The sequence below is a fragment of the Lepidochelys olivacea genome (assembly GCF_965140295.1).
Source record: "Lepidochelys olivacea isolate rLepOli2 genome assembly, chromosome: 9".
NCBI lineage: Eukaryota > Metazoa > Chordata > Testudines > Cheloniidae > Lepidochelys > Lepidochelys olivacea.
The window spans coordinates 67363157-67382341 of NC_140419.1; the positions used below are offsets into that span (position 1 = coordinate 67363157).

The 19185-nt window shown below is 41.9% G+C and overlaps 1 protein-coding gene and 1 long non-coding RNA gene across 2 annotated transcripts in view; one reads left to right on the top strand and one right to left on the bottom strand.

Moving 5' to 3' along the window:
• Positions 1-19185, bottom strand: part of DIAPH2 (diaphanous related formin 2) — an 813565-nt gene that overhangs the window by 524992 nt on the left and 269388 nt on the right. The gene's annotated exons all lie outside the window — the stretch shown is intronic.
• LOC311526126 lies at positions 986-7591 on the top strand. The gene is made up of 3 exons (XR_014712952.1): positions 986-1058; positions 2392-2506; positions 7465-7591. It is a non-coding gene; the product is annotated as an uncharacterized lncRNA (long non-coding RNA).

Below are 19185 nucleotides of genomic sequence, written 5' to 3' on the forward strand. Positions count from 1 at the left end.
CCCCAGTCTAGTTTAGTAAAACTGTCCTTTTGTAATGTTTGTGGTTACAGCACTCCCCTATTAACTTATATCCCAGTAGGTACATGCAACACGACAAGTTGTTTAGCTGCTATATGTAACCAAGATTAAAATGCAGTTTAACAAAGTAACATTGAATGATTAATACAGTAACAGCTAAACATTAATCAAAAACCTAGAGAATGCAACCCGGTAGCATTTCCATTCATCTCTATTATTTATACCATTATGCCTTATATTTGAAAGAAATCTGTAGGTTTAAAAAAAAACACTTATTTGAATGTGTGTGTGGGTGTATATACACACGCGCGCGCGCTACTGGAGATAAGGATATTGTTAAGTCCTCTGCTGCCATTGCTTTTTGCATTCTCTCCCCCTCCTCTCCCTTCACTGAAACAATATATTGTGCATTAATAGGATGTGTCACTCAGAGAATTAATTATATTTCATTATTAGTTACATTGATTAAGTGTTGCTCAAGTTACCATGGCAACCTTAACATATATGTTGAATTATACACCAGTAGGTGCGTGCTCAGTGAGTTTAAGTAGTATAACCATATTTGCATCTGCAGTAAAATACATAGGATAGATTTATGTCAGTGATCTTAAATGACAATGTAAATTAATGGGGAAAATATAAACAAATGATTCTCTATTCTAGCTGGACTGCAAAGGAAATAAGCATAATTTTAATTTTAAATCCTATTAAATACCCTTTACTATGGCATCTTGACATCTCCATTTAATTTAAAAATTAAAGAAATCTACAAATGGATGACAGTAAAATTCTGAGATTATCAAACTTTTTCAGAGTGTAGATTCTGCCCTAATAGAGACAGTTTCTCAGACATCTCTCCCATTCAGTTGTGTGGACCACTTTCCTCTTTCATTCTTCTTACAACATCCCCATGGAAACTACAGCATTTGCATAAATGGAAGATAATATTAGAGAAGTAGTGTATATCTAGCTTCCTTTTGATGGAAAAAAGGAGTGACCACATAATAAGCAAGCTCTTGAAATCCCATGCATATACTATGGTAAGTATGAATAAAATCATGTAGGAACCTTCACTTTGATCATGGATACATTACTTTTTTTTTTGTTTTAACTTCGTGATTAAGAAATGTCTGTGTCAGATGTTATACTAACATGCATTGTTGACTTCAGCTTAATACAGTACTTGTTGTGGACCACATATGCAATGTGTCAACAAAATGTATCTGAAATAAACTGAATTCATGAAACAAGAGCAAGGTCAGACATTTCAACAAAGGCAATTTTATTTTTATCTTGTAATTTCCGTAGTTTTTGAGCATGGTGAATCTTTTGACAATGTTTTCTGCAACAGCCATTACTTTACTGCAATCTTTACATGTGTGCTTGTGTATGCACATACACACAATAGTTGAAATATATATAAAACATGTATACAAATGTTAAAATATAATACTTAGGAAGGAAGATGTCTTTAGACTCAATGAGTTGCAGTGCAGAGATATATTTATACACACACACAAAACACTAAAGTCTGAAATCAGATTTCTTGTGTCAGAGAAAAGGTTGCTATACAAATTTTGATTTTTTATTCGTACTCATGTAGAGTACTGATTAATATGTTAAAAGAGAAAGAGGAAGTGATTTATAAATTCTGTGTCAGACCCTTATCTCAGGGTTTCCAGTACAATAAATGTTTGTGTTATTTAGAATCCTAAATTCATTCTGAAACAGTGTTTGTGTTATAATTTTATACTAACTCTTGTTTTTGTAATTTACAAATATATCTGCCAAAAGGGATACTGCATTGAAGGAAGTGAATATAATTTTTACTTAACCTGAAACCTATTAATCAAAAACTGAACAAAAAGGGGGAAGAAGCATTTGTTCAGAAAACATATTTCAACAAAAACAAAATATTCATAGATATGTTGAAAATCAGGGTAATTAAGAAATTAGCCTCATTCTGAGTGTTATTAAAACAAAAGCAGGTTACAGTAAACAAGCATTCATTGTTTCACTTGGTTGAATGCTGATTTATACGTTAATTATTCTTCACTGGCAAACTCCTTTATTCAAAATACTTGGTTCTCAAGAAAAAAAAAAACCATAATGAAATGGACAGCATGAGATTAATTTTAAATGGAAAACAATACTTTTTTTTTGTTTAGTCGCTTTAAAGATAGATTTCCCTAAATTGGGATGAGTGGAACCTTTCTTAATTAATTCACTAAATTAATTCACTTAATTATTCACTAAAAGACCAAAAGAAATGTATCTTTTAACTTCTGCACATCAGTGCCTCATAATGTCTACACATATACAGTGATTTCACTTTTTTATTCTTTGCTTCTCTTCACTCTCTGCCTCAACCAGAAAGGGAGAGAGAATGCGACTCAAATCAAGGAAAATTAAAAGGTTCAGGTGTTGGGAAAGGCCAGCAACAACTCTTTCCAGAACAACAAAGAGAGAGTCTAAATTAAACATGTTGGTAAGCAATCAAGATTTTGTTTTCATTTGGTGTTATGTTCTATTTTGTGAGTAATAATGTATTTGTTTATCAAAGCTGGAGGAAAAAGAGATGATGCAACCTGCTGTAAGAGATTGTTTTCCATTCCGTTCTTCTATGTTATGTACTGCATGTACATAAAGCATGTGTCTTCAGTGATACCTACATCTGTGAACTAACTAATATATCCCACAGAAAGAACTATTTCCATTTTACACCTGTTTAGCATATGAAGACGTAACAATGACATTAGTCAAAATGTTCTAGAAGTTCAAAATATATAAAACAAGATTAATGGTACTAATCACAAGGAACATACACAAACATGTTGTAATGGTTCAGAGACCTAATTAAGAGGAGGGAAGGAGGTTACTCTAGTAGTTGGTACAAAAATCTGTAAGCACACATGGCTTTTGGAAATTAGCAGTTGCATGTTAACTAATATACTTGTACACCTGTTCACTCACTCAATTACAGAACACCATTAAATGTTACCACTACAATATGTTTAGAGGCCCTAACAGCATTAAATAAGATTTTATATTTTACCCTCTGAGTTGACATTTTCTCTTTTTCTTTAAATTAGTTGGTTTTAGAGTTTATAAAAGGGATTCGGAGTGCAGCCTAAAACAACATTCAGCACAGTGAGCATCCCTTCAACTTCTCAGACAAACACTATGTTAAGATGGCATTAAAGTTGAGATCACATCAGCATAACAGTTTGATTGATTGACGCATAAGTGTTTGTACTCCCAATATAAAAGAAGATCGTGTTTTAGAAAGAACAGTTACTTACATTACAGTAATTGTGGTTCTTGGAGATGTACTGTCCACACAGATTTCACTCTTGATGTGCTTGTGCCCCAGGCACACAAAATCAGATTTTTGAATAGCAGTGTTCAGTGTGCTCTGGGAGCCTTCACAACCAATGAAGCTGAGGCGATAAGGGTCAGAGTGACATGAGAGAAGTGTGTCTCTGGGTGACATGAGAGAAGTGTGACTGACTAGGTGGAGATCTCTCCAACTGCTTATTGGGATCAAAAAATGTCTGATGTTTCTAGAAGATGCAGCTGCAGTCTACCTTTTCAGAACACAAAAATAGCCATACTGGGTCAGACCAATGGTCCATCAAGCCCAGTATCCTGTCTTCTGACAGTGCACAATGCCAGATGCTTCAAAGGGAATGAACAGAACAAGGCAATCATCAAGTGATCCATCTCTTGTCATCCAGTTCCAGCACCTGGCATTCAGAAGCCAAGGGACACCAGAGCGTGGGGTTGCATCCCTGATCATCTTGGCTAATAGCCATTGATGGAACTATTTTCTTTGAACTTATCTAATTCCTTTTTTTTTTTGATCCAGTTATAGTTTTACATCCCTTGTCAAAGAGTTCCACAGGTTGACTGTGTGTTGTGTGAAATAGTTTCTTGCCTTCAGAGTGTGCTTTGAAAAAGATTTGCATACTGAGCAATGCTCAGAAACATGTTCTTCTAGACATAAAAGACATCTCAAGTGCCCATTGCTTACAGACACTGATATGTCTCAGGTCTGATCAATCTCAAATCCTGCAGACATAACGTTGACAATTGTGGTTCTATGTGCAGAGGCAAGGAACCCTATCTTGCCCATAACATGAAGTAATACTTTATATAAACCAACTGGTTGAATTAAACTTAGGCATACGCTTACCACCATATTGGCCAGATGCAGTGGGGGTTTCTTCACCATCCTCGCAGCAGGTTCAGGTGGGCTCTGTTCATGCATAGCATGATGGGTGGTAGGCTGTATGTCGCAACTCTTTATTTAGGTGTATAGCGGATGTTCAGTGCAGTACTCCATAAATTAAGGCACAAAAGAACAGATAAATGGCTTGGGAAAAGAACTGATCAAAGGTGCTTGGTAATTGAGCAAGCCAGGGCAGCTGGGGACTCCTGACTGGTACAGCAGGGAGCCAACCCCCCATCATTATAGTCCACCTTTACCCCTCCTACAAGTGGGGGGGGGCGGTAAGGTCCCGGCAACGGAATTGCTGGGGAGACCTGCATGAAAAAGGGTGGAAGCCCCCCTGCACTCCTGGAATTGGAGGTTCCTGCCAGTGGATCTGCTGGAGGGATATGAATGGAAAGGTGTGGGGTGGGGGTGGGCTGAAAAAAGCACCCCCCCACCCCCGCTGAATTGTGGGGGTTTTCGCCTGCACTACAGGTTAGTCCCAGACATCTAATAATAAAGTTGCGGCCTGATTAGAGCCATATCTAATGTCTCCTGTCATTCTTTTGAAATAGCCAGACAACGAGATCTTGCACACCAGTATGCATGTACACCAAGAGTGAAATCCATGTGGACAATCACTTGAAAAACGCCCTGGCCCCGTGTCCCGCCACAGCAAAATGATGGCTGAACATCTTGAATGTTAAGTTTTGCCAGTATTGTCATCTGCTTTTTGTTATAAAACTATCTATTAAAAAAACAGAAGAGTTGCACAGTGCAATTTAAACAGAACACTGCATGGCAAACATACAATGTGCAGCTATTTTACATAAAGAGATACTGAGTAAGAAGAGTAATGCAGATGTCTGTTCTTCTTACTTAAAAAGCATCACTCTATCAGCAGTTTTGACAGTAATGTTACAGTGCATTAGTTCCAAAATACACTATTATATTATAAAACCTTACTGAAAAGAATGACATTTCTATCCTGGATATCAATAGGACTTTTTATGCTTTAAATAATATGCAGGAAAATTATCTTGATATATTATGCATAGTAACCATGTGGCTGATGTATCTTATGTTTACGGAGGAATTAAAAAAAAAAAAAAGACCTATACTGAAACATGAAATGGCTGTCCAGAACTAGAATGAGTTCAGATTCAGATTACAAGTTTCCACTCACTAACTGGACTGAGAAATATCTGTTTATTAAGAGCACCATACCCAGTGTATTAGAGGCTACAGTCTATTAAAGCTGCACTGCCTTGGTTTCATAATGTATTGTGACAAAGTTCCTCCCCTACCTTGGTGGGTCTTGCTCTTACTGGCGGATTTGCTTGCCTCCAAGATTCAGGCCAGCCCTCAGTTTGGCCGTTTTCATGAACCCACAGTCCCGGTCAACTCCTCCTGTGTCTGATCAGGATTTGGGAGGTTTGGGGGGAACCCAGGCCCACCCTCTACTCCGGGTTCCAGCTCAGGACCCTGTGGAATGCAGCTGTCTAGAGTGCCTCCTGGAACAGCTGTGCGACAGCTACAACTCCCTGGGCTACCTCCCCATGGCCTCCTCCCAATACCTTCTTTCTCCTCACCATAGGACCTTCCTCCTGGTGTTTGATAATGCTTGTACTCCTCAGTTCTCCAGCAGTATGCCTTCTTACTCTCAGCTCCTCGTGTCTCTTGCTCCCAGCTCCTCACATGCGCACCACAAACTGAAGTGAGCTACTTTTTAAACCCAGGTGCCCTGATTAGCCTGCCTTAATTGATTCCAGTAGCTTTTTGATTGGCTGCAGGTGTTCTAATCAGCCTGTCTGCCTTAATTGTTTCCAGAAAGTTTCTGATTGTTCTGGAACCTTCCCTGTTACCTGACCCAGGGAAAAGGGACCTACTTAACCTGGGGCTAATAAATCTGCCTTCTATCACTCTCCTGTAGCCATCTGGCCCGACCCTGTCACAGTATGCCGTGGCATATATGTGAGAGTTAACTCTAAATGTCCTTACTTTCAGGAAAAGCAACTCCACCAATGGTAAAATATTGTGTCACGAGGGCCAGAAACCAAACCTGGTTTCAAGTAAGCAAGGATTTAACTCTGTGTAGACTTCACATGTGTACAGATACAAACCTATGTTCAAAAAGGGAATGTTGGAATGGTCGTTACTTATCTCACAAATGTCAGAATGATCTAATTTGTGTTTCTGGTGAAGAGAGAGAACAACAACAGCTGACATTCAAGATCAAGAAACGACTATTTTCTCCTGTTTCCCTTGATGAGATTAAAGACATTTCTAAGAAGGAACACCTTACTCTAACTATCCAATACCTTCATGTAAAAGGAAGAGCTATTGATAATTATCAGATGTGAAAAATTTGTACTGATTCCTTAGCAAACTTTATGTCAAAGTATGCAGTATGAGACTCCACTTGAAGTTTTGTGTGGGACAATGCTAAGACAGTGCAAACATCATGAATGAGTTGACTAACGGAGTTCAAGCAAGAATAAAAGAGAAGGCTCTCCATGTGGGTACATTCACTGCCACGCCCACAAGCAAAACTTTGCTTTAGTCAACACTATCTCAGATATGCCCAAAGTTACAGAATTCTTTATCATTGTACAAGTGTCATGTCACTTTGTAGTCAAAAGCAATACCAGACACAAGTTATTTGTTCAAGCTCAGAAACAGCTCCAGCAAAAAATTATTCAACTAGAGTAAATGACAGCTACCAGGTGGTTTTATTGGATAAAACTGCACTATGAAGCCATTCTCACTGTATCTGAGTCAGCACATATCATTCAAAAGTTTTAGCCGAGCCAACTGGATTCCAAGCTAAGATAAAGTCACCTTTCTTATTGTATATGCTTATCTTGAAAAGAATAACTGGTGTGACAAATGCATCATCAGAGCAACTTCAATAAAGTGGACTTGTTTTACTACGTACTACACACTTGATCAAAGGAAATCAAAAACAACAAAAATCAGCAAGATCTGATGCAGCGTGGGGGGAAATAGTGGAAAATGCAAACGAATTTGCTGTTGGTATTGGTACTTAACTGGATTTTAGGACAGCTGAATTGTCTAAAGTGCCCCAAAAGAACTCAAAGTTTCCAAGTTTCTTGTTGATTATCTGTCAACCAGTACTATTGGGAAAAGTAATATTGATGAGACAAGTCTCTGTGATACATTTCAAAAGACTTACTGTGTGGTTTATGACTATTTAATTTCCTATATTTCAGATATGCTTTGAACAAGATCCTGTCTTGCGGAAGTGATGAGGACCTGTTTTACAAGTCATCTGAAAAGCTGTAACAGCAAGCACAGTAAGGGAAGATTACTGGATCACCAATTTAAACTTCTTAATCACTTGGATTTGCATAAAAAGTCTCCAACTCTAAAACCATCTTAATGTATGATACTTACACCATACTGAAATCTCACAAGGTATGACTGCAGTACAACATTAATTCAGACAAATCAGCAGAAAAATATTAGATTACATATGTACTCATATTGGGAAAACAGAGATCAGAAAAGGGAAGCTTTTGGTTACACAGAAAGTGGATGAATCAGTGTGGATATCAATTGAGACATTGGACCTTACAGATAATGTATGATGCAATTCAGCAACTATTTCCCAGGTGTATGTGTGATTATTGAATTGTGGTTGAAAAATCTCCAAAAAGCCCTTCCAAGGATACGGAAAGTACAACTTCTAAAACTGAAATATTGTGCATCATTTTACCTTCATGATTAACAAAGAATTCTAGTGTGACTGAGGGAAAGAATTCACAATTTCTCTTTCTCTACTGAATGTTATATATAGCATACTATATGTCATGCACAGAGAGCAACACAGTATAGCTTTAAAAATGAAAACTAATTTTCATAATAATCCTTCTGAATGAGACTGAACTTGGTAAAATAAAGCATACAAAGAGACAAAGTATGAAAATGTAACAATATAAAAGTCACTGATGTTCCACAGTTATTAAACAAAGGATTTAACAATGAAAAACTGGCCAGAATCAGAATTTATTAGCATTATTATTTTAAACGTTAAATGTCCATAAAAAGCAATTTAACTAAAAATCAGACAAACAAATAATGTATTCAAAGGTATCCACATTATAAAGAAAAATATGAATAGGAAATAGATTGCTATTCATTTTTACAATCCACCTTGGTAATAAAGAGAAGCAGTTAAATGCAGGCTTGGATAAAAGTTATTATGCCCTTTGCATTTTAAAGCAAACATGTACAACATTATTGAAGCACTTCTGCATCAGGTTACTAGAATACCAAGTCATTCATTTTCTCTCAAAACCTTGTTAATTTCAGTATTATGTGCATTACAAATTTGAAAGAATTATTCTACTTAAAGTTAAAATACTGTCTAAAACCATCAAGCCATATAAATCCTTTCCATTCCAGCAGTAGAGAAATATCAGTCTAAAACCTAGCAATTCAATAAGTTACCTTCCACTATAATTCACAAGTGGGATGAAAATTGTAAGACTAGTTCCTTATTAAATCTCTTTTCTCTCCCTACCCCCCCCCCCATCCTCTTTTTAAACAAGGAATTTAAGCAACTTGGCATCAGAGTCTCTTTTTTAGGAAAGCTACCAGCAGACGGGGTCTCAGAAGAATTCCCCAGTGTTACATTCAGCATTGGTGTGTAATAAACTGAATAGCAAAGACCCTCCCATAACCTAGTCAGTTCTGAACCTCTAAGGAAGTGGTATTAGCTATTTGGCATTTTTCACTTGGCACTGAAATTATATCCTATCTGTCCTTAAAGACCTATATGGTAGTAATAAAGGCAATAGATCCAGGTTCCTGGCCATATTCTAATTCAGATCATGACATTCTGCCTTAAATAACATTTATCCTACAGGTTTCAGAGGGGAAACCGTGTTAGTCTGTATCACAAAAATAATGATGAGTCCGATGCTTCTGATGAAGTGGATTATAGCCCACGAAAGCTTATGCCAAATACATTTGTTTGTCTCTCTAAGGTGCCACAAGGACTCCTCGTTGTTTCTCCTACAGTTTCAAAAGAAATATTTCTCTCTCTCCCCTTAGGTCTCATCTCCCATCATGTATTTTTGGGGGTAACAGAATAGATTAGATTGTTTCAAATGGCTATCTAAATATTTGCTCTTCAGAGGTATTTTATGAGAGACAGAGAATTCTCTCGGCTCTGACATGTAAACGGCGCAACCTCATCAGAAGCAAGGAAGTTATTCCAACCTGTCTTCCAGTGTTGTAGTTCAGTTTTATACTCTGTATCATCACATTTACCTACTAACGTGCTAACTGGAAGATTCTGGATCACTTGCAGTAGACTTGTATTGCAGCAGCACTTCATAAATAAGCATAATACATAAAACTTTTTCCTATAAACACAGAAGAATTAAATTGCATGTCAAGGAAAAAGAATGCAAGTCAGAGAGAGGAAGACTACAGCCCCTGTAGTGCACTATATATGTACACACACACACAGACACATACAAAATTAGGCTTAGAAAGATTGATTCTTTTAAGTAAAAGTTGTTAAACGTCGATTTCACAGTACACACAAACAGAAGAAAAAGTATTTCATATATAAAAATCAAAGTGCACGCATAGGCAAAGTCAGAAAAATACTGCTTGAGAACTTGAGAATTTAAAATCCAGTGATTTAGACTTAATTTTTTTTATAGATTCAAATTTTCAGTGATAGAAAAATCATGAGTTTCAGCATTTTTTCCTATTTTTACTAATTTAAATGTTCATGGTTGTAGAAAATTAAGAAGCACAATCAGACAATTATTTTATAGTAGACTTTGAGATTCAAAAAGTAAGGCTTTGTAAATGGTTAAAACCACTTGTCAACATCACATAAAAATATAACTACTAAATATTCTTAACTCAACAAATCAGATCTGTTTTTACTATTCATTCGCTAGTCCATTTGCAACGAGCCTAATTTAAAAAAAATGCTTAAAATTAACACATCCATCAAATTTATAAAAATCTGAATTTTACCAAACCTATATACAATTCAGTATGACTCAGCACCAGGAAACAAACAAAAGTACAAAAGAATCTCAAGTCCTGGTTTTCTAGTCTCAGGATTGAGAATATAAACTATTTATCCATCCATCTAGAGGTGGACCTGAAAATCTTTTAAATCCAGATATGCCAACCATCTGCTAGCCACACCCACTTGCCAATTAATTCAGCAGCTGTGTGATCTAACCACATACTCCCAATGCCACCTGGTAGAAATGCAAATTGTACAGCTATCCACTCTTGGTATGAAAATAAATAAAGTGCCTCTGCTACATTTCTATCCTCCCGGTATTCATAAAAGCTAACAACCTTGACAAGGTGTTATAAAAGTAAAGGAAAGAACAGAAATCAACAAAGACACTATGTTGATCACAGAAGTGTTATCAGTCTTTGATATCACTAAAATCAAAAGTTACTATATCAAAGCTTGCAGAAAACAAAAATCCCATTAAAAATAAAAAGAATAATTGATCTGAAGGTGCATTTTGTTTTAAGTTTAAAGTCTGTTAACACAATAACGAAACAAAAAACAAATGTGCAGTGCCACCTGATTTTGCTTAACCAATGTCATCGTGTTGAAGGAAATTACATTAATTTATAAATGTTTTATAAATATAGAAAGAAGGATCAGTGAGCTATCTCAGAATAAAGAGAAGGGGCAAAAAAAGTAAAATGCAATAAGTAATGGTAACAACTAAAAAAAACCATGCAGGTTCTAGGGTACGCAGGTAGTGTTCTAATTTACCATAACACTCAAAGAACAGACCAAAATCCTTTTGCACCATTCATTATTTTTTTTGTGGGGGGGGCAGGTCATTAAGAAAAAATACTAATGTTACTTAATCCAGTCAACATCAATTGTGGGACTCACAGTAGAAGTATGGAACATCATGGCACATTGTGGTCTTCAAATAATTGTTGTCAATCATTAAACACGTTTCATTAACTGCTCCATATCAGAGTTTATTTCCTGCTTAACTTAACAGTTCCAACCTGAAACCTAATGTTTTGGGTTCTTTATTTTTGGGGGGAAGGGGGGTTTGGGCTTTTTTATTATTATTATTCTTGTTGTGAGGTGTTGGGGGGGGTTGGGGTTTTTGTTTGTTTTCTTTTTTTGAGAGCACGCGCAAAAGTGCTAGCTCATATAGTTTTCAATACTAAATTTGCTCCTCAATTCATCCAGCCATTTTTTAGTGCTTTTACAGAAACAAAATCCCTTTTTAAGTTTCTGCTTTGTTTTACTTTTGTTCATGTTGTTGTGTAAAGGATCAAAATAGCAGTGGATGCTGATTATAGTAAAACAGTCTAAACAGAAATTACTTGGAAATACACAAAGTACAATGCTGAGGGGAAAGGAAACCCAAATATTTCCTGTTGACCTTTAGAGCAATATGTAAAATCACTAAAACTAGTGAGCAAAAAAAATTCAGACAAATGCTTCAATTGACTGTATCCCTTTTATGAACAGCGTCCTCATAGACAAGAATAGCTTCTTTGTGAAATGTCACATAGGGGACTGGAACAAAGTAAATTTGTCACCTATTCCTCCCTTCCTTTCTCCTTACTATTCTTCTCCACATACTGAAGTAGGGGAACAAGTCTCACACTTTCTGCCTATCTTCCCCCAGGCTCTCCTCTCCCCCTGCCCAACCTACCTTAGCCTCAACTTTTGAGACACTTAACATGGAAGTTCCAATTGTGAGCTGCCCTCCAACATTACTATTCAATATGCAGTTGGAGTAGGGTTGCCAACCCTCCAGGATTGGCCTGGAGTCTCCAGGAATTAAAGATTGATCTTCAATTAAAGATTATGCCATGTGATGAAATCTCCAGGAATATATCCAACCAAAATTGGCAGCCCTAAGTGGGAGACAGTTGGTGGAAACTGGACAAGTTTGGTAGCTGCCTAAATATTATGGTGATGAGTGCTTTACAAATGTCATAAACATCTTAAACAACATTAGATATAAGATAACAAATGTATTTTGCCTGTACAAATCAAAACATCTATTTTGGTTGCAAGTCCACAAGAAAAGAAAGTTAAACCTTGAAATACATATGCAAATTTTTGACATATGCTGCTTCATGGTATGCATTTTAAAGTGGAAATTGTTGCAATTAACACACAGGCAGCCATTTATTTTACATATGTTCGTGTATATATAAAAATCTATACCCAAAGAAAAATTATCACTGATGTCATCATGATGAAAGTCCATCAATGTTGTACATAGGATTTTTGATTCTTGATGTGATTCACCAACATTAAAATGGAAAGTGGACATTACGGAAAAGTTACATTCCAAATACTGCACTGGGGAAAATATTTTGGTTATCTAGCAGTACATGTAGGGGTAGCACCCCAGCAACCCTTGGAGTGGTACCTCCATGGTGCGGTATAAGGAAAGCTGCGTGGTCCCCCACCCTCAGTTCCTTCTTGCCAGACAACTCCGAGAGAGGAGGAGGAGGGCGGGATGTGGAATAGACATGAGCAACACATCTCAAAGAACACCAGTTACGGAAAAAATAACTGTCTTTTCTTCTTCGAGTGATTGCTCACGTGTATTCCACAATAGGTAATTCCAAGCTATATCTGTTGGAGGTGGGAGGAGTTCACAGATCCCCAGGATGGAGTACGGCTCTGCCAAACCTGGTGTCATCCCTGGTTTGGGGGACAATCGCATAGTGCAAGGTAAACGTGTGAACCAAACACCAAGTGGCGGCCCTACAAATATCCTGGATAGGGACGTGGGCCACAAAGGCAGCCGACTAGGCCTGGACCTGAGTCAAGTGTGCTTTTACAATTGGTGGCAGGGGAACACCGGCCAGATAATAACAGGTGGGAATGCACGAGGTGATCTAGTGGGAGAGGCGCTGGGTGAAAATCGACTGACCCCGCATGAGTTCAGCTGAGGCAACAAACAGTTGAGAGGACTTCCTGAATGGGTTAGTCCATTCCAGATAGAAGGCTAGCGCCCTAAGCACGCTGAGCTTGTGGAGGTGGTGTTCCTCACTGGACGCATGCGGCTTGGGGCAGAGGACAGGCAGGAAAATGTCCTGGCCCGAGTGATAGTCGGAGACCAGCTTAGGGAGGAACGCGGGGTGTGGGTAGGCGGAGACAAGCTTAGGGAGGAAAGCAGGGTGTGGGCGGAGCTGAACCTTATCCTTATGAAAAAACGTGTACAGGGGTTCGGAGGTCAGGGCCCTGAGCTCCGAGACCCGCCTGGCCTACGTGATAGCAACCAGGAAGGCCACCTTCCACGAGAGGAGAGACCAGGAGCATGTGGCCAGAGGTTCAAACGGGGGCCCCATGAGATGGGATAACACCAAATTCGGGTCCCACGGCAGGACAGGGGGCCTAGCATATGGAAAAAGACGGTCCAACCCCTTAAGGAATCATCCAGTCATAGCATGGGAGAACACCGTGTGTCCCTACACTGGCAGATGGAAGGCTGATATGGCCGCCAGGTGCACCAGGCCCTGGGCTCTAAGGTGAAGGAGGTAGTCTAGGATAAACTGGATTGGGGTGGCCACCGGGGAAACACCCCGCTTGGCAGCCCATCTGGAGAACCGGGACCACTTCGCCAAGTAGGCGCGGCGTATGGCGGGCCGCCTACTTTCCAGGAGTACGTGCTGGACCCCCTCCAAACACGTCCACTCCTCCCCGCCTAGCCATTGAGCAGCTGCATCATGAGGTGGAGAGCCACGAGGTTGGAATGGAGGAGGCAGCCTCAGTCCTGGGAGAGCAGGTCCAGGTGGAGCGGCAATGGCTGCGGCGGAACCATTGGCAGGCCCATGGGGGTCCCGTACCAATGCTGGCAGGGCAATCAGGAGAACCCGTGCCTTGTCCATTTTTACTTTCTCCAGGACCCTGCTGATGAGAGGGAACAAGGGGAAGGCATAGCGAAACTGGTCTGAACATGACAGGAGGAAGGCACTGAGGATAATGCCCTTTCCCATACACCCCCCCCCCCCAGCAGAACCGGGGGCAGCGCCGGTTCCGTCTTGTTGCAAATAGGTCCACCTGCGGAGTTCCCCACACTCAGAAGAGCTGGTGAGCCACTTCTGGGTGGAGAGACTACTCGTGCTGGGAGGAGAAGTCCCTGCTCAAGTGATCCGCCCGCATGTTGCTGGCGCCTGGCATGTGAAAGGCCCTCAGAGAGATGTCGTGGGCTATGTAGAAGTCCCAAAGGCTAATGGCTTTGTGGCAGAGGGCAGAAGATAGGGTCCTGCCTTGCCTGTTGATACAGAACATCGTGGCCGTATTGTCCGTGAGGACCCTGACTACCTTGCCCTGTAAGTGCGAGCAGAAGGCCACGCACGCCAGACGCACCGCCCTGAGTTTCTTGACATTTATAGCTATGGGGCTGACCACAGCTCTTGGGTCTGAACGGTCCCCATGGGTGGGTGGGGGGGCAAACTAGGTCCGATGCATCGGACACCAGCTTGAAGGACGGGACCCTGTCTCGGAAAGGGACCCCTTGGAGCATGTTGTTTGGGATGGAACACCATCAAAGAGAGGCAATCAGGCACAGTGAGGACCTTGTCCATCCTGTCCTGGGCCTGGGAGAACTCTGAGGCCAGCCAAAGCTGGAGGGGCCTCATTCGGAGCCTGGCGAGGCAGACCACATACGTGCACGCCGACATGTGACCCAGGAGCTGGAGGCACGCTCTGTCCGGTGGGAGGGAGGCCTTGGCCGACGAGGCATCCAAGAACATCCCGATAAACCCTATGCGCTAACTAACTAATGTGGACTTGGTGTCGTTTACTAACAGGCCCAAGACAGCACACATGGACAGTAGAAGTGTCTCGTGATCCCGCACCTGCGAATGGGAGCTGCCTTTGACCAGCCAATTGTCCAGATAGGGAAAGAACTGGACCCCTCGGCGCCTGAGGTAGGCTGCTGCCACCGACATACATTTTGTGAACACCCTTGGGGCAGTGGATAGACCAAACGGGAGGACCGTAAATTGGTAACGATTCTGTCCCACCAGGAAACGGAGGAAGCGTCTGTGCCCCTTGAATATGTGGATGTGGAAATACGCATCCTGCAGATCCTGGAAGGCGATGATGGAGGGAGACCATGCGGAACTTGAGTTTAACCTTAAACTGGTTCAGATCCCACAGGTCCAGGATGGGCCTGAGTCCCCCTTTGGCCTTCGGGATAAGGAAATAGCAGGAGTAGAACCCCTTGCCTCTGAACTCCCCGGGGACCATTTCCACCGCTCCCAGGTCTAGGAGCTGCCGCACCTCCTGCTCGTGCAAAGGATCCCCCAGAAGGAACAGGGGTGGGGAATGGCTGGGCGGGGGCAAAACAAATTGCAGGGTATAGCCCCCGGGAGACCAAACTGAGAACCCAGCAGTCCGAGATTAGTCGCAACCACTCCATTAGGAAAGCACACAACTGACTGCAGAAGAGAAGCTTCATTTAGTTCCCTTTGGGAACTGTCAGGGTGCCCCCCCAGCATCCCATCGAAACTGCCTTTTCCCCACCTGCTTCCCCTTGGAGGACCCAGGCTGCGGGGCAGGCCGTGACTGCCGCTGAGGGAGCCTTTTATCTCTTGACTTTTGTAGGCAGCCTCATACTTAGGCTGGGCAGCCGAAGCAGGGGCCTGCTGCAACTTAAACTTAGTTTTGGCTGGAGCCAGAACATAAAGACCCAGGGTCTGCAGAGTCGTGTGGGAGTCCTTCATGCCATGCAGCTTTGTATCCATTTGTTCCGCAAATAGACCGTTGCCATCAAACGGGAGATCCTGCATGAACGACTGCGCCTCACTGGACAGCAGGAGCCACGACGCCCTTCTCATGGACACCGCCAAGGCCATAGATCGAGCTGCAGTGTCCACCACACCTGACGCCACCTGCAGTGACGCCTTGGCAGCAGCTGCATCCTCCTCCACCAGCACTTAGAACTCTTTTTTATGGCGCTGCTGGAGGGAGTCCTCAAATTTAGGCAGCTAACCCAACAAGTTGAATTCGTATCTGCCCAGGAGAGTCTGGTGGTTTGCCACCCGCAACTGGAAACTCGAGGATGAATAAACCTTTCGGCCAAAAGAGTTGAGCCTCCTTGAGTCTATGTTTTTCAGAGTGGGGGCTGGTTGGCCCTGCAGCTCCCTGTGGTTGACCGACTGGACAACCAGGGAGTTGGGCGTCGGGTGGGTTTAGAGGTACTCGTGCCCCTTGGTAGGTACAAAGTACTTGCGTTCCGCCTTCTTCAAGATGGGAGCCAGGGAAGCCGGCATTTGCCACAGGGCATTTGAAATCCTTGCCACACCTTCATGGAGGGACAAAACCACCCTGACTGGTGCCGAAGATGACAGCATATTAAACAGGGAGTCTGAGTTCTCCTCCAGCTCCTCTGCCTGGAGGTGAAGGCTCGATGTCACCCGTTTTAAAAGTTCTTGATGGGCCCTAAAGTCCTCCTGCGGGACAGAGGCGGGCAGAGCCACTATCGCCTCATCCGGGGAGGGTGAGGAAGCTGGTACGGTGCTCTGGGTATCCGTCAGCACCGGAGGGTCCACCACCTGGTCGGTCTCCAGGCACAGTACCGAGGACGTACGTCCCACCAACCTCTCCTCGGGGGCCTGGAGAGAGAGGCTGACGGTGCCTCTGAGGCTCCAGCTACTGAGCGGGCCCCGACCAGGGGCTGCGTCGGAGGCCACGGTGCCTACTGGTACCACTGTGCCAGCCACTGGGCCAGGTGCCACTGCACCTGCTGTGGCACCGACGGCCCCGGCTGTTCGGCCTGGCTGGCCTGGCCCGGCCCGGCCCATGGAAGGGCAACTACGAGCAGAGCCCGGGCTGATGAACGACCACTGTCAAGGGACCGGGCGGAACGGCGGTGCTGGAAGCGACATCACCCATGGGACCGCAATCTTGATGCAGAGGACTGGTACCACTTGCAGCTGCTGCTTCGCGATCTGCTCCGACGGACAGACCTGCAACAGCGCGGTGCCGGCGATCTATGCCCCGGGCTGTGGAGATGGTGCCTTGGCGGAGACTTGGAGAGGGATTCTGAGCAGGAATGGCGATGACGTCCATGCTGCTGCTGGCTGCGGTAACCTCTGCAAGACAAGGACCTCTGGCGACATCTGCCTCAGTACTGTCGGTAATTGCTCCGTGGCGTGGAGCAGTGCCAGGAGTCCCAGTCAGATGGTACCCAGCCAGACAGTCTAACTAACTACAGGTACTAGCACTAAATGAACGAAAAGCTCTGGGGACGAGCTACAGCAAAGCTGGAGCAGAACAGTTCCAATGCACCTTCACTGGCGGCAAGAAGAAACTGAAGGTGGGGGGAGCACGCAGCTCCCCTTATACCACACCACGGAGGTGCCACTCCAGGGGTCGCTCGGGTGCTCCCCCTACGGGTACTGCTAGGGGAAAAACTTCCGGCACCGATGCATGTGGCGAGCACGCATACCTATTGTGGAATACACATGAGCAATCACTCGAAGAAGAAAATATTTTGGTTATCTAGATTTTTGTGGATTCCATTTATTTGTTGCACTATATTCATTCTCCAGTCCCTACTCCTTCCAACAATACATAGCTTTTTTTTTTTTTTTTAAACTCCCACATCAGGTATTATTTGGAATGGCTCATAAGGCACTAACTTTTTTTCACCTTGTTAAGTATGGAAGGATACCAACTGGTGATTGGGTTAGAAGGCTAGAAGCCTAGTATTGAGGGAAGCCAGCTGGTTATCCAGGGAGTGGAAAGGAGGGTTGCAAATGAAAAAAAAAATGTAATACAATTGGCTGTGATGTCATATGATCATCAGTTTGGGACACCAAAAACTGCTTACTAGAACATAGCAACAAAGCTAAACTATGTTTAATTAAACAACCTTATCTTGGCCAACTGCATTGTGTTTGTCTGTCTTAAATATTATGCAGTATTCACCTGTGCCTAAGAATGGTCTAATGTCAGTCAAACTTAAAAGTCTACAAATACAATTCCTCACTTCTGAATTGCTGCAATTAGTACATGGTTTATGAAAATGTGACATCTGAACAATACACTGGAATTAGCCATTGGGATTTTAAAAAGTTATCTTTGATTACATGGCATTTGCAGATGTCATCTGTATATGCATAGAACACTTTTTTTTTTTTTTGTCTTCTGCAGGTATGCAAATTGCAGGCAGCTTAGCAGAGGTCTCCGATTCCTTAAACAAAGATACATCCTTATCCTACCCTAATTGTTTGATTCCTTTAAAATAACATAACAAATGATACTGGTACTATTTATCAGATTCTGGTGTCATACAGAGATTATAATCCTTCTTCACAATCTACATCTTCATTTTATTTTTAATAGTATCATCCTTGGAAATGACCCCATTGAACAAAAACACGTCTCAAATCTTTGAGGAAAAAACAACAATGCAAAATGTGACGGAAATCATTGCCTTCATCCATCTGCTGTTTGTGTGTGGATAGAGAGAGTAGTATGAAGAAAGAAGAATGTAATTAACAAAAGCTTCCCAGAATGAATCCTTCTAAGAAAGGCTCCTCCCTTTAATAGTTACAAAATAAAATTGAGGAATTTAACTCTTCCATTTATCTAACTATAAATGTAAGTGGTCTTAATAGACTAAGGGTAAGTTTCTGTAAGAACTACCTTGGAACAGAGACACGTCATAACACTAGACACACACGCACCATTACATAACAATAAATTTTCTAAGCAACCCTCCATTTCGTAATATTCTGCCCATACTTAGGTCACCATAAACCTACTACTACATAAACATAAACGATCTCAGCTGTCACAATGTCACATAAATAGACAGGCACCTCTTAGGTCCCAGGACTCTAGTCCTTACTTATAAAACCTCTTCAGTACCTAGGAACCAAATAAAGATTGTTATAGATCAATGCCCATTTCTAGGGGAAAAACA